General features: G+C 46.0%; 1 long non-coding RNA gene across 1 annotated transcript; it reads right to left on the reverse strand.

Moving 5' to 3' along the window:
- Positions 1–2,831: 2,831 nt before the first annotated feature.
- On the reverse strand, positions 2,832–12,246 carry Gm30871. The gene is made up of 5 exons (XR_388203.2): positions 12,049–12,246; positions 9,940–10,294; positions 8,755–8,824; positions 6,600–6,729; positions 2,832–6,043 (listed from the first exon to the last, which is right to left on the reverse strand). It is a non-coding gene; the product is annotated as a predicted gene, 30871 (long non-coding RNA).
- Between the last annotated feature and the right edge of the window lie 838 nt (positions 12,247–13,084).

Raw genomic sequence — 13,084 nt, forward strand, 5'->3', positions numbered from 1 at the left:
CCATCATCTGGAGTTTATTGGGTGTCTGGGTTGGTGAACCTCACTTTTTCTGAGTGGTGTTTTATGCAGGGATCTCTATCACAAGACAGGCAGTAGATATGCCAAAGATGACCATGAACACAGTTAGTCATGGGGCCCAGTCATCAGAGCTGACTGAGGTCACAGAAATCAAATCTTGCTCCTTTAAGCCTGCATTTACCTGAACAGTAATCCTTGTCACCTGGAAGCTACCTGTTAGGTTCTTCAACTCACAAAGGTCAACAAAGAAGTTGCAGGGCGCAGACTTGCAAGGGAGAAAATAAAACACTTCTCAAATGTAGCGTGTCCAGCACTGACAGACTCAGTGGTGCAAGGACAGTTGCTGACAAGCTTGGTGACACTTCAATTCCCTGGGGCCCACATGGTGTAAGGAGAGGACTGACTTGTACAAGTTACATACATACATACACACATGCATACATACATGCATTCATACTCACACATACATACATACATACACACATGCATACATACATGCATTCATACACACACACACATACATACACACATGCATTCATATACACATACATACACACATGCATTCATATACACATACACACATACACACATACACACATGCATACATATATGCATTCATACATACATACACACATGCATTCATATACACATACATACACACATACACACATACACACATGCATACATACATGCATTCATACATACATACACACATGCATTCATACACACACATACATACAAACATACATACACATATGCATACATACATGCATTCATACACACATACATACATATACACATACATGCATGCATGCATACATATGAATAAATGTAATGAAAATATGAAAAATGTCAACATTGACTGTTTCACTGAAAAATACTAATTTCTAGGCTACTGAATTATATTTTATGGGAGGTGACCTCATTGGGGTAAATCATTGGCTCTGTCCATTACGGAGCACAGTATGCTCTTATGACTATGGAAGCCCACAGGTGGTCGGGCAGAGAGCCATCCTGCTAAGTAAAGAAACTGGTGAAATATCCAACTGCACTCTATGAGAGGCATGTGCATGACACAGGTATGGGCACGGGTTACTTCTTAAACACCAACGACCCCAGTGCAGTGTCTTGCATCTACAAAAGAAGAAACTCACGTTGAAAACAATGACCTGTCTTAGTCAGGGTTTCTATTACTGCATAAAACATCATGACCACGAAACAAATTGGGGAGGAAAGCGTTTATTCATCTTACACTTCCACATTGCTGTTCATCACCAAGGAAGTCAGGACTGGAACTCAAGCAGGTCAGGGAGCAGGAGCTGATGCAGAGGCCATGGAGGGATGTTCTTTACTGGCTTGCTTCCCCTGGCTTGCTCAGCCTGCTCTCTTATAGAACCCAAGACTACCAGCCCAGAGATGGTCCCCCCCACAATGGGCCCTCCCCCCTTGATCACTAATTGAGAAAATGCCTTACAGCTAGATCTCATGGAGGCATTTCCTCAACTGAAGCTCTTTTCTCTGTGATAACTCCAGCCTGTGTCAAGTTGACACACAAAACCAGCCAGTACAACCTCTAAATACCTGAACCTCACAATCTTAATGAGATTACGTCGGCGATGATTGTGTGTCAGGTTCACTGTGGATCATTTAAAGTTTACTGTGCTTTGTAGGGCTGAGCACACAGTAAATTGTCACCATCCTTAGATGAGTTAGTATCCTGTTTCCTTGATCCAGTGGGTTGTCTGAACTTCCATTACACTACAGACATAACAGACACACAGAGACAGACGACAGACAGACAGACAGACAGACACACACACACATTGGTTTGAGGTAACCTATTTAAGAAAGTCCGGCTCACTCAACCATGATCAGACAAGGAACCGGACCAGAGCACAGCCGCTGTCTAACTCCAGGTTGTCATTGCTACAGTGTCCTGCTAGATGTATCCTCAAGCTATTATGTGGCCAAGGTCAGTGGGGTTAATAGCTTCCACTTCTATAAAATATTATATGCTTTGAAATATCTTATAACCACAAATAAGTTAACTTCAATTTAAGGTTAATGTTAAAGTCACTTTGTGCTTAGAATGCCCCAAATTGGCTTTAGGTTTTAGTTGTAGGAAAGTTCCAAATTGTTAATGTCTTGCCATTCTGGTACAACCCTGTCTTAACCCTGTGGTATATTCTTGAAAAGTCTCCCCAACCCTAACACAGGGCATAAGACCGTCTTTTAAAATCCTAAAATTATTACATGAAGACATTTAACTTTGTCCTTTTGCTCTTAGAATTGTGTGTAGGGATGTGGGGGTGGGGTAGGGGCTCTAAACCTAATTGCAAATCACTTTACAATCTAAGGAAGTGAATTCTGAGAACCATCTAACTGGACATACCCAGGGTTCTCTCCTTACACCATCTGAAATTGAGCTTTCATCCTTCACAAGGCTGCTAAGAAACAGATAGATTCCAGGGAACAGCACTTGAGTCTCAGAGACAGTTCCCTCTCAGGTGCATTGCCTGAGGTGTGTGGACTGTCACAAGCTTCCTTCAGCAGGGAGGGAGTTCCTTGTGAGACAGATGTTACATCAGAGCTCAGGTTCACCACAGCCTGGTAAGCGTTTTCAGCGGATGGAGGAGCCATGTAGTGTCAGTACCATGTTTACAATGTGGGCCTGTAGCTTTGCATGGCAATAACAAGACCCAAGACAACTGCTTTACCAAGATAAGAGATGCCGGTATTGCTTTTGTTATTTGTTTTTTAAAGACAGGATCTCATGTACCCCAAGATGGTCTTGAACTCACTACCAAGGTAAGGGTGACCTTGAACTCCCGATCTTTCTGTCTCTACCCTGAGAGTTGGGGGTCACAGGTGTGAGTCACCAAATCTAACTGAGGAAAGTCTGTTCTGCTTCCTAGTTCTACAGGTTCTGAGGCCCCCACACCACGGACCTGAGGTCCTCCCAGTAGCACCTGAGGACCAAGTCTTTGACCAGATGCATTGGAGAGATACTGAGATCCCAACTACAGCACAGGGGGTGGGATCCTATCCACGTGGTCAGAGGAAATGAGTGTTACAAGGGGCCCAGACCAGTAATGGCTACTTGAGAGGGGGAGAGCCCACACTTGGTTGTTGGCCACTGTTCAGGAGGTGGAGGACAGTCATTCAAAAGAAACAAACAAACAAACAAAAGGGTGTATTAGCATCGTGGTTAGCTTTATCTGTCAATTTGATACAACCTAGAATTATCTGAGAAGAGAATCTCAATTGAGCAATTGCCTAGCTCAGATTGTCCAAGGCCTTGTCTGGAGTGGGGTTGTCTTGATTGTTGACTGGTATAGGAAGCTGCAGCCCTACTATGGGCAGCACCATTCTCTAAGCAGGTAGCTGTTTAAGAAAGCTAGCTGAGTATCACCCAGCCTGTGAGCCAGCCAGCAAGTAGCATCCTCAGTGGTCCCTGACACATTTCACTGGCTGTGGAGAGTGAATCCTTGGCCAGAGGCGATGCTGTGGGTGACATCGGGCAAGCAGGCATACCTTCAAGCTCCTGCCTTGACTTCCCCTCAATAACAGACTGTGGCCTAGGATTACAAGTAATCAACTCTCTCCCCCACTGTTGATTTTGGTCAGAGTATTTGTCACAGCCACAGATATGAGCCTAGAACAACCAGCAAGAAGGGAATTGACTCCTGCGGTATCTATGGCAGAGAAGAGAACAGACTTTGTATGCAAGCCATGACTTTGACCTAATGGGTTGCCAGGCAGCAGTGCACGGCATAATTAAATGTTTCACACTGGGTTGACCAGGGAAAAGTTGTAGCAGAATTAAGTGATCTATCTGACAGCCCTGGGTGGCATGCCAACTTTAAGAACAATGATTGTGTGGCGTCTGTGCCAGACTCATGCTGTTGCCGTGATGGAGCTGTCAATAGCATTAGCACCACACTAAGTCCCTCATTAATACATTTCTCGTTCTGTTTTCTTGTTGTAACCATATACCTACCTGGTTTGATACTTTATGGATTTTACTAATGTGACTACTTTAGGTTACACTGGCCGGACTCATCATCTTTTGTGAAGGAGCCAAGCAGTTCACTTTGAGAGATTGTGTTGACTTATCTTTCTTCTGGCTACACTTTCATCCTTGGAGCTCAATGCTAGAATTCCTTCCCCTTGTCTGTATGACGCAGTGTCCTTTGGACAGCAGCTCCTGGAGGAGGAGCTGTGGTTTTCAGCAGGTGCCTGTCTCCTGCCAGTCCTTTGTGAATATTCAAGCCCCTTTGCTGTCTAGACAGGGTTACCAAGAGTATCTGGTGGACTCGAGAGGGCCAGGGTAGAGCTGTGGGAATTGCTCGCTCAGTAGAGAGCTTGCCTTGCAATGTTGAGGAACTGAGTTTGATCTAAAACCTGTTGATTTTTTTTAAGTGTTTGTAATCCTGCACCAATGAAGCAGAACGCAACAGATCCCCAGCCAGCCTACCCTATTTGATGAGTTTCAGGGTTAAAAGAAAAGATGGAAGGTACCTGAGGAAGGACACACAAAAATGGTTTACTGGCCTCAGTATACACATACACACACACACACACACACACACACACACGCGCGCGCGCGTATACCCACATCAACATAAACCTATATATTTAAGAAGGACAAGGTAGATTAAAAATAAAATTCATGGATAAGGGGCTGAAGAGATGGCTCAGCTGTTGAAAGCCCTGGATGCTCTCGTCCAGTTTCAGAGGACCCAGTTTCAACTTCCAGCACCCACGTAGCAGGTTGCATCCACCCAAACGCCAGTCCTAGGGAATACAGCACCCTCTTCTAAACTCCATGCACATTGTACACGTCTGGTGCATAGACATACACGAAGGCAAAACACCCATGCACATAAAATAGGATAAATAAAAAAAAAGTTTCAGGAGGTGGTAACTGCTACTGATCCATTGAGTCTTAACAACATTCCATCATGAACAAGGGAGGGGCCAGGAGGCTCCACCCTTCTCTGAGGAGCTCTTGGCAGTTAATGGATGCTGGGGAATGGAAGCCACTTTCTTCCGGGGTGGAACCACTGGTAAATTGCTCTGCTCCAGTAAATGCCACTCACCTATCCTCAAGCCCACAACTCCAATTAAACTCAGTGGGTCTCAAGAAAACAAAACAAACAAACAAACAAAAAACCACAAAGACATGAAAATAGGAGGGGATGGTAGGAGGAGGTAAAAATGAACAGGATATGTTATAAACATGCATCAGATTGTCAAAGAATAATAAATACAATTTTTAAAAAAATGATGGCACAAGAACCCAAGTGTGATCTTGGTCTGGTTGCTAACAGACAAAGAGAAGTCCCCTGTCCCACTGCCCCTGCAGCTTAGTCATGGCTTCTCTGGGGACTTCATCTCCCTTTAGTCTGCATCCTCCCATGATGACTATAGTAGGCAGGAAGTGAGCCATCCAGATCCTCCTCCAAGGATGGATTGATAGCCTCAGTCCCAGCCAACTTGCTTAGAATCTGCCTGCCACATCTCGGAAGCCACCTGGCTTGAGGTCCACAGCCCTCCTGGGGAACTGGCACCTGGTGATCATGGTGGCCAGCTGGGGGACACTGATGGGCATGTCACTCTGGTGCTTCCCACCAAGCTGATGATTCCTGGGACTACACTCTGCCTGCTGCTGCTCCCTCACAGGCACTGTCTCCAGTCAGCAGCTGGCCCCTCTCCCCAGGCAGCATCTGCTCCTGGAGGGCTGATGGCCCTGCTGGTCTGACCCTGAGGCCCAGTGTGATTTCCAGCTGCCCAAGCGTGAGAATGCTACTGACAGGCTGCACAACCCTGCCGCTTCCCCAGTAGCCAGACGTGACTCTGCTGTCCCACTCACGGATGACTCCAAGCGGAATCCCTTGGGCGCAGTTGGGTAAGAGACATTTTCCACCAGTGGCCTTTGGAGCATTGCTTTCACGCTGAAAGTTTCTGAAGCACCTCCCTTACTCACAGACCAGTGTTCACATCAGTGTTGTGTGGCCACTGCCTGTCAAGGGAAGCACTCCATTAAGGCCCCAGAAGAAAATAAGTCAACTCCCAGGAAGGCCCTGAAGCTTACAAGACTTGCAAGGTCCCTCCTCATGGCCTATAAGCATTACTTGGAGTCACCCACCACGTTTCTGTAAGTAACCCCAATAAGCTTCCTGGTTTAGTGAGCTAGACTTGGGTGCAGTCACTTTTTGGCCTTTTGTGGGTGCCCTGCCACTTGTTCTAATGTGTGAATCAAATTCATTATTGCCCTTTTATGGATATTTCTACTCTGGTTCTGTAGGTGAAAAAAAAATGGAGGCACAGAAAGACATCCCATTAGTGAGGTGGGGTACTGAATTTAGACTTGGGCTTTACAGCCAGTGATGAGGTAGGTTTTGAACCTCCGTACCCCCAACAGCCTCCATCTGCTGCTGATGCCCTTCACTGGCTACCACTGGCAAACATCACCATGTGAGACACAGCACATTTTCCCCCCACAGAGACTCCTATGAGTCTTAAAAGAGGGTCTTTGGGGGGAGGGGGAGGACTCTCCAGGATTTCTTGGCATATACCTCTACCAAACGCTCTCACTTCCTGCTGCACAGCTCCTCTCCAATTTGCTTGGGCGGCCAAACATCTTGCTTCTGTGTCTAGATGGTAGAGCCTGGCGTTACCTTCTTGAATGTCAGTGGGAACCTGGAACTGACAGACAAAGGTCAGTGGGCTCGAGGAAGGTTCATTCACTTGTCACCCTATGTAAAACCCAAAAAGGAGTCAAGGCAGCCAGATGGTTCAGAGGCACTCACCTTGCAAGCCTGACCACCTAAGTCGGATCCCCAGAAATCATGCTCAAAGTTACTCTATGGCCTGCAGTGTGCTATGGAATGCAAGTGCCTGTACTCACACAACGATGGTTAAACGAACAAACAAAACAAAGCAAAAAAAAAAAAAAAAGTCTAACAAGAAAGCTGCCTGCGGGGGCTGGTGAGATGGCTCAGTGGGTAAGAGCACCCGACTGCTCTTCCGAAGGTCCAGAGTTCAAATCCCAGCAACCACATGGTGGCTCACAACCATCCGTAACAAGATCTGACTCCCTCTTCTGGTGTGTCTGAAGACAGCTACAGTGTACTTACATATAATAATAAATAAAAAATCTTAAAAAAAAAAAAAAAAAGAAAGCTGCCTGCAGTAAGTCAGCTATAAAATGCTCCACACACCCTCCCACGGCACTCAGTTTTGCTGACTAGACATAATGACAGCAGCCACAATTAAACAACAGCGAAGGCGTTACCCCTTCCAATACTGAAAACCATAAGGTGGTCTGTTGGAGATTTTTTAAGGGTGAATCTTCTATTTGCTCATCAACTCACTGCTTTTTAATATTTACCGGGATATGATTTGCACTGGCAGAAACACACCACCCTAATTGCTGTAACATTAATCACTGATGTTTTTACCATCCATCCGTTCCCAGGGAACTGAAGTCTTTCCCACCCTTTAGCAGTTGGTTTTCACATCATCTCTGTGAAGTAAGGTGATCTCGTGAGTCACTGTGGCCAGGGTGGACCCTGGAGCATAAGAACCCGAGGGTCAGCTCGGCCCCAGGCAGAACTTACGCCGTCCTCTTCTGAATCGTTCTACCGAACAACTCTGGTCTCTCAGGAGTTGTGTGTCCTGGGCTAATATGGCAGAATACTTACCTGCAATTTTACTTAACAGAAGAGAAAATGCTACAAGGAAGTTAGAAATTACTATCTGTTTTGTCTCTCTGAGGACTGCAGACAGGATGTCTGCTGCTTGGACCAGGAGCTCGGAACAGGGAACTGGAATTTGTCTCTAAGGACTATGGAATATACAACACCTGGAAAGTGATATTCCAGCCTGTGAGTGCTGGGGGGACCACGTGCACTGTGGGATGATAACATTCTCCTTCCTTTCCTCGGTGTGCAGAGATGGACTTGCAGACACACTCCCGCTTGGCTTCTTACCAGGGCCGCCTGCTGTGTTTGCTCCACGCCAGCACTCACAGAGCAAAGACAGCACCTGACCTCATCTCAGTTGGGAGGTGACAAACTCTACCATGGCACCAAGCATGTTATTGCATGAGTCAGAAATCAGAAATTCAGTTCCTGAAAAATGGAACAAGACCACAGATAAAACAATACAGGGAATCCAAAAAGGATAATTCTAAAGTGGGAAGTTTTTCATAGGGGTTTGCAACTCCCACGTTTATGCAAATGCATTCACTTTACACGGTTAAACTTGACCTTTTCAATACCTTGACTAATCATTTAGTTGCTCAGCTTAAATGCTTTCTGCATTGGCTGTCCCTTAAATATGGAAACCCACTGAAGCTGCCGAAGCCATTGTTTGGTGCAGTCTCTGGAGCGTTCAGCGTATGAAGTCTGCAAGGTGCCTAGGGGTTTCAGAGAAGCAACAGCTTGGACAGTCTAACCTCCTGGCTCCGATTAGGAGTCCGCTGTGGAGTTTATTAGAGATAATAGAAACAAGGAAGAGAGCTCATTGTGGTGGCACAGCACTGTTGTGCCAGCATTTGCAAGGCTCAGGCTGGAGGGCGGGGAGTATGTATCTAGCTTGGAATGCACAGTGAGTCTGTTTTAAAAAAAATTTTTTTTAAAAAGTCTGTTTAAAAAATAAAGTACCAACAAAATAAAGAGGAAGCCTGGAAATGGAAGTGACAAAGGTCCCATGTCATCCCTGACTTACCAGCTGAGGACAAATCTTCTGAATTCCTGATTTGTGCACCATGAGGTTTAAGCAGTCAGTAAGATGGCATCTGAAAAAGAAAAAAAAAAAAAGCTGTGAGAAATCTACATTGCAACTCACATTTACGGTAAACATTTTCGTCAGAACATGTACACTATTGGGGGGGGAAAGTGCTTAAAAGTAGGTCATACGATACAACTTTCCCCAGGGAGAATCAGGAAGTTAAAAAAATAACAAAAACATTTATGCAAGAATATTCATGAGCAATATGACTTCAAGGTGAGGATGGGAAGACTTCTAATGGTGTGAGAAAATGAAGTCTCATCTTACAGAAGAGGTGTCTGCAGATCCTTACACGTTTTGTTATTTGAGAGGAGGAAGGTTCATCCACAAACAAATGAAAATTAGTGGTTTTGTAAAAATGGCTTAAGGAGCCGGAAAAATAAGCTGTGAGTGCCTTAAAGAGATACAGAAAAGAGGCAGATGAGAAGATGGAGGAGCATGGAAGAGTAGAGGTGACCCATCAGCCTGAGGGGTGTGGAGGGGGAGGGGGAGCATCAGCATGAAGGGCCATGGGGGAGGTGTGACCCATCAGCATGGATGGACACAGTGACAGGGAGATCCACCGACATGGAGGAGTATGGTAAGTGGGGATCCAACAGCATGGCTGAGCATGGTGGGGGTAGGGAAGCCATTATCTATATGTCCAATTTTGTACACACTCTCTTGCATTCTCTTTTGAAGCCAGTCCTGTTGGATTAGAGACATGTCTTAATCCCACACACCAATCCCCACTCCATTAGGACCCCGTACTTCAGTGTGTGCAATCTGAGGGACAAAATTCAGTCCACCCCCACCTCAATTCATCTCCGCGGCAGTGGGGGCATTTTATACTCCCATCAGGAGTCCATCAGCATGCCAGTTTCTCTTCTCTCTCTTCGGGTGTTCCTGGTGTTTTGTCGGTCACTATCTAATGGATGGAAGATGTGATCATGTCCCTCCTTGTAAGGCCTGGGAGATGAGGCCATGGTCAACCTCGGTCATGTGGGTTCTCAGTACTGACTGCCCGGTATGGCAAGCAATGCAGATGGGAGGTGGGAAACAAAAACCAGAACCCAGGATTCAAAAGGAGGGAAAACCCGAGTCAGGGACCAAGGACCACAGCAAGCTGGTTTGTGCTCTTACCAGGGCAGACAGGGCTCCCTTCACAGGGGCTTCTGCTAAGAACCATAATTTCAAAGATGCAGAGTTTCCTGATGGGGTCTTTCGCAGCCTCACCTCTGGCTGTCTTACAGGCACCAAGCACCTTCAGAGCCGTTCACTGTTGGTATTTGATGGAAAAGAAATTCTATAGAGAAGCATGCTTGTAGAGAAACAAGCCAAGGAGGGGTGTTTACCCTGTTTGCTTCAATCCTTCTCCCTGGGCCCTGGATCCAGTCAAAACAACTGCAAAAGCTAAAGGTCAGTTGAATTCAGCAGGGCCTCTTTGAAAAGGCCCGCGCATTCTTGAAAGTACTGTGGGTTTCTATGAAACCCAATTCTGAAAAAAAAAAAAAAAAAAAACATTTTAAATTGAAAGGCATTACAGAGTCCTTTTTAATGTTTCAAATTTGTAAGTTGGGATATTTTCTGGACTGCTGTGTTTTACTTAGCAAGTCCCACAAAAGACTTCATTCTTCATTCATTCATTCACTAAGTGGGTTAGCTGCTGTAGACCAGCAAAAAACAAAGGGACAAACCACGAGCTGGGCGTGGTAGTGCCTGCAACTCCAGCATTTAGGACTCTGAGGCAGGATGGCTCGCTGCTCATCTGAAGCAAGCCTGTGCTACCCAGCATGACTCTTGATTCAGACGATCCCGTGAGCTCCTAGACATGGAGAGACCATGTCTCAAGGTTGTTAGTGCTCCTGAGGCTGACCTCTGCTCTCCACGTGTGTGTGTGTGTGTGTGTGTGTGTGTGTGTGTGTGTGTGTGTGCACCTGCACACACAGGTACATGTACATACACTTAAGGAAAAAAGGGAGGTGAGGGCAGGTATATGAAGGGAAAGGGAGAACATTATGCTAAGGGGCTCATGGAGAACCAGGGCATGCTCTAAGAAGAAGACAGAAAAACCCTTTGAGAGGCAGTTATGTATAACAGGGAAGAAAGACCACGTTCAGGCCGAGAGACTTGAAGAGATCAGAGCTGAGATGGGCAGAGAGGAGGAGGAGGGACACCAGTTCCCATCCCTGCAGGAAGTGGGATGGGAACCAGGATCAGCCAGGGCAGATAGAGGCAGGAGGCCTAGCCTGGCCTGAGGTCTCAGACTGCTAAAGAGATTGTTCCGTGCCATTGTTATTTAAAATCCTTGTGTGCTTAGCATTTACTTTTTGCTGTGTGTAAAGCCTGACTGAGCCAAATTTCTGTTTGAAGTTCCAGCTGGATAAGTCTCAATACACACGTGCAGACTTTTAAAGGAGGATAAACTTTTAAATGCAAATTGCAGCTATCAACCTAAAATAGTTGGTGGGAAGTTTGGGAAGTATTATCAAAGGACTGCCTGTGCATCAGAGGGGAGAGCTGGAGTGGGGGCTCCTGTTGCTATATTTACCCAGAACGACCCCTCTTCCTCAAGTGGCTGGCACTGAGAAATGAGCAAGAATTCCAGATACGCTTGGCCTTTCAGATCTATAAATAGCACGCCTGCTATTTATATGCGACCTACTTACAAACACCCTTTAGGAAGTGGCTACCTGGGACAGTCAGCACAATTGGATAGGCCAGAACTTCCCAGCTCCTGCAGGGAAAGGAAATGTCTGCTTGCTGAGAGCATTGCTCAGTAGGTAAAGCACTTGCTGCATGAGCCTCTCAGAACTCAGAACTCTCTCAGAACTGATAGCCTGGGCAGCACAATGCGATCACAGCACAGCCCAGCTGGGGGGAGGCCAGCTAGCCTGTCCTAAGAAGCAGTGAATATCCCATCTCAGAACAAAGTTACGTTGTTCCGGTCCATTTTCAGTGGGTGTGCTTACAGCCAATCAGAGTCCAGATGAGCAGGAGACATCAGGCTCTCTAACCGCTCTCAGGTTCCTGCTTGTCTCACAACACTTGAGAGATGGGAAGTTTTGGGCTGTCTGCTATTTGAGTGAATAAAGAGGGTGGGGGGGGGGGTGGTCTCAAGCCCCCAAATATTCATTAACTAAGGCTTTGGTCTGAAGATAGTCTGGAGTATGTGGCACTGAATAACCATGAAGAGCCAACCAATAAGATGGGGACTTGGGGAAGGGAGCTATGCTAGATTGTGACACGTACCAGACCGTGAGAATAGCATGCCAGGAATTTCTTGAGATCAAGGACTGCAGGGGCTGGAAAGATAGCTCAGCAGATAAAGCACTTGTTGCTCTTACAGAGATCCTGGGGTTCCGTTCCTGGTGTTCACAAGCATCTGTAACCCCAGTTCAAGAGAATCAGATGCCCTCTTCTGATCTCTGTGGGTACCAGGCATACAATTCTTGCACAGACCTACATGAAAGCAAAACACTCATACGCATAAGATCTAAAAAAATAATTCAACTACTGTATTTTGTTAAATGAGCACACCCATCACTGCTTTCTCTCTGTACTGGGTCCCTTCCCCTTTGCTCTCACTAATGCCTGACTTATTACCGAGAGTGTGTGGGGGGGGTCTTGTTTCCCCATGAACTACACACACATACATACACACAAATGCCGTACACACACATGTGAACACACACACAGGAAAAGATAAAGGCTTCCCCCCAGCAACACACCATTAAAATCATCAAAGGCCCTGGGAGGCTTTGACAGCACTTCCCTCCAGTGTGTGATGTTCTGTCATTTGTGGTTGACAGGAAGCCTGTGAAACAAACATACTACTGTTTCATGTAAATATTTGAGCACTCACACAAGCACAGAAAATAACACCATGGTGACTGGCAAGATGGTTCAGAGAGAGAGGCAAGCAGTGGGTATGATTCCTTTTCTTTAAGGTGATATGGGAAGTGGAGACAGGAGAGCCTCCTGGAAGCCTACAGGTCAGCTAGTCAGGAATATGTGGTATTGTATAATCAACAAGAGAAAAGCTCACCTCAACAGGGTAGAAGAAGACCGCAAAAGATATCCTCTGACCTCCAGACATGTGTCGTGAACAGTATGTCAGTACACAGTGACATACAAGTCATCACACACACACACACACACACACATATACACACATACACACACACACACACAATCATAAAGAAAACGATACCAGGAACTTTCATATACTTCTTCACAGATGCAATAATGAAGACTTTGGCTGAGGATGTAACGCGGTGGGTGAGCA

This window comes from Mus musculus, chromosome 8 (genome assembly GCF_000001635.26).
Source record: "Mus musculus strain C57BL/6J chromosome 8, GRCm38.p6 C57BL/6J".
Classification (NCBI taxonomy): domain Eukaryota; kingdom Metazoa; phylum Chordata; class Mammalia; order Rodentia; family Muridae; genus Mus; species Mus musculus.